Raw genomic sequence first — 3,304 nt, forward strand, 5'->3', positions numbered from 1 at the left:
GGATTTGAGTCACTCTCTGCCAGCCTCACTCAGAGTCATGTCTCATGCGTATTTATTCCCTGGGAAACCATGGCCGGCCTGAGAATAGGGACCAGATCTGAGTCTTTGGGGGCACCTCCATCCCCCACCCCGCGCTCCCCATCCCCTGCATGGCAGGCACTCAGGGCACACTGGCAGGGTTGAGGGAGGAGGATCATAGCCCGAAGCAGGGAGCTGAGAGCAGGGGCAGGGGGCTGGGCCTGGTCGGTGCAACAGAACAGGGCCTCCCTCACTGTCTTTGTAGAGGCCGACATGGGTGCAGCAGCTCCCTGGGTGCTTCCTGGGACCTCCAGTCCCCCCAGGACCCTGTCTAGAGGAAGGTGGCTTCAGCAGGCATTCTCAGGGGGCCCCCACTGACAGGAGAACCTCATTGATAGATGACCCCTCATCTCAGTAGCGCGACCTGGAGGGAAACTAGGGCCACTCATTTTACCTCTGCTGCAAGTCTGAAAGTCCACATGGAGGGCTGTCACCTGATGTGTGGCCCTTGGCAAGTCTGCCCCTCTAGGCCTCAGTTTCCCCATCCGTGCAGGGTTGTCCCAGAGGTCTTTCCAGCTCTGACCAAAGAATGTGCCCACCCCTGCCCCCTGATGGGGGTTCCTCCAGGGGTGAGGCCCAGGGCAGAGAGGTATACCCAATCTACCTCCTCACAGAAACCCATTCCCTGAGGGAGAAAGGGATGTGTCACTGTGACCGCATGTTTCCAGAGAAGTCCCACAGTTCTTTCCCCCGGGTCTATACTGGGGAATCATATCCACCTTTCTCAGTCTTCTTGGATCTATTTCTGGCCTTGACAGACTTGATGTGGGGGAGAGCGCGGGTGTTCCCTTTTAATTTGGGGTCTGAAGCCGTCTGAAGCCTGGACCAGCAATCATGAGTGCAGAGCCACTTATGGAAACAGCTCTTGAAAAAAGTCAGTAATGAAAACTGACTAAAAATACCCTAGAAAGGGAGCCTTGGCCTCCCCTGGGCAGCACTGAGATTTCTGGATGGGAAGAAGCCCTTCAGAGGCAGACTCAGTAGGTGGTCAGTTCTGTAGCTCTCAGTGGGCCTGCACCGGCCATGGAGACTTGGGTCTTGTTCTAGGGCTGAAGTGGGGGGGGGGGGGGCCCGGCCTTGTCACGAGCAGGAGCAGCCAGACAGGACCCATATACCTGCCTCTGGGACCCTGGAGAGCCTGCTCTCCCCCTCAGTGGCCGGGCCATGCAAAGGGGGCCAGTCCCACAAGAAAGTGACAACATGAGTGGCTTCTGATGACGTGGAGGCCACTTCCAGACCGTCAGCATGGCCAACCCACGGGGCTGCGGCTGCTGGATGCTGAGCCGCTGTCCCGGGGACCTTGGGAAGAACCGGCAGACACATCCCCTCTCTGGGTCCCCAGCACACAAGGAGCTCGATGGAAGTTCACTGAGAGCCTCCTGTTTCCACCCATATGGCTCAGTCCCGCCCTCAATTGTGCACCATCTAGAAGGGGTCCCCCGAGATGGGGACCCCTGGGACAGGGGAAAGGGAGAGGCCAGAAGGCTGGTCTGTGTGGGGTCAGAGGCAGACTAGGGAGCCTTGACAGCTGGTCTGAGAGGGCAGTAGCCTTTGGAGCAGGCAGGATGGAGGCAACTCAGGAGAGAGCGCTTTGGGGAGGGTGTCCGGGGAGGTGTTTGCAGCCAGAAGGCCCAGGAGGCCATGAGGTTGGGCCAGGCCAGCTGAGGGGGGCCTGGGTGGGACCAGAGCTTGGGCTCCTCCCCAGGGTCCTGTGGGGCTGGGGAAGGGCTTGAGGGCAGAAAGGGCAGATTTTATTTTTTTAATAGCTACTCTGGGCTGAAGGAAGAAGATGTCTTTTTTTTTTTTTAAACATTTTATTTATTTTTGATACAGAGAGAGACAGAGCATGAGAGGGGGAGAGCAGAGAGAGAAGGAGACACAGAACCAGAAGCAGGCTCCAGACTCTGAGCTGGCTGTCAGCACAGAGCCCGACGTGGGGCTCAAACCCACGAACGTGAGATCTGACCTGAGCCGAAGTCGGAGGCTTAACCGACTGAGCCCCCCAGGCGCCCCAGAAGATGTCTTTTGAAGTCTTACTATTTGGTAAGAAACAAAACAGATTTAGATCATCCGGATACCTCTAAGTTTTGTCTAAGTCACAAAAATATCCAAAGCCTTTGTTGGCATTGGGCTGGTGGACTCAGGGTGAGGCATCTGGAGACCTGGCCCATCAGTGGTGAGTGCAGGGCCTCAGACTTGGAAAGGCAGAATGTAGTCGATGACTGTGGTGGTCAAGGACATCTCCTGCATACAGCAGGTCTTTCCCACAAATGTGGAGAGCAGGGGTCATTTTATCAGAGGCTGGAGGAGAAGCCCACAAATCCAAGTCCTGTGATTGTTTATTTTCCTGGAGACACAGTAAGGGAGTTAAGAAAGTAAAGTCTTTGCTTTCCCACATGGAGCTTTGCAGAAAATAAGGTACCTCAAGAAACAGTGCTGGCTCTGTCCGTCCCCGTGCTGGGTCCATGCCCTGCCAAGCCTGGGTGCCTCAATGGAGCTGGCTGTCAAGAACCTCTCTTCACTGCTGGAAACCACAGGTGGCTTCCAATCCACCTCCTGGGGTCGTGGACTATCATAGCATCAACAACTATTGAGTTTTATCAAATTCTTCCCAGGTCACAGAGCCTTTGAATCCCTGGACACCACCTTAATCAACGAGTCCATTAGTATCACTGGTAATGATACATATTGACACCATGTTGTACAATTTGATGTGTACAGAAGTGGACATCACTTCTGCAGTATTCAAAATCCCTAACTTCAGTCTAATGGAAAAACATCAGGAGCACCTGGGTGGCTCTGTTGGATAAGCATCCGACTTCAGTTCAGGTCACGGGCTCATGAATTCGAACCCCACATTGGGCTTTCTGCTGTCAGCACAGAGCCCGCTTTGGATCCTCTGTCCCCGTCTCCCTCTGTACCTCCCCTGCTCTTGCGTGCTCTGTCTATATTTCCTCTCAAAAATAAATAAAAATTTTTAAAAGGAAAGAAAATGTCAGATAAGCCAAAAGAGCTGGCCAACGCTCTTCAAAAGTGTCAATGTCATGAAAGAAAAGGAAAATCTTAGCAAGTGTTACCAATCAGAGGAGACCCAGGAGACCTAACAGTTGACTCTGATGTGGGACCCTGGGTTGAAGTCAGGTACACTTAAGAGATGAACAGTGGAAAACCTGGCAAAATTGTAGAAAAGACTATAGTTAATAGCATTACACAGTATCAGTTTTGT

The sequence above is a fragment of the Suricata suricatta genome, chromosome 8 (assembly GCF_006229205.1).
Source record: "Suricata suricatta isolate VVHF042 chromosome 8, meerkat_22Aug2017_6uvM2_HiC, whole genome shotgun sequence".
In the NCBI taxonomy this organism is placed as follows: Eukaryota; Metazoa; Chordata; class Mammalia; order Carnivora; family Herpestidae; genus Suricata; species Suricata suricatta.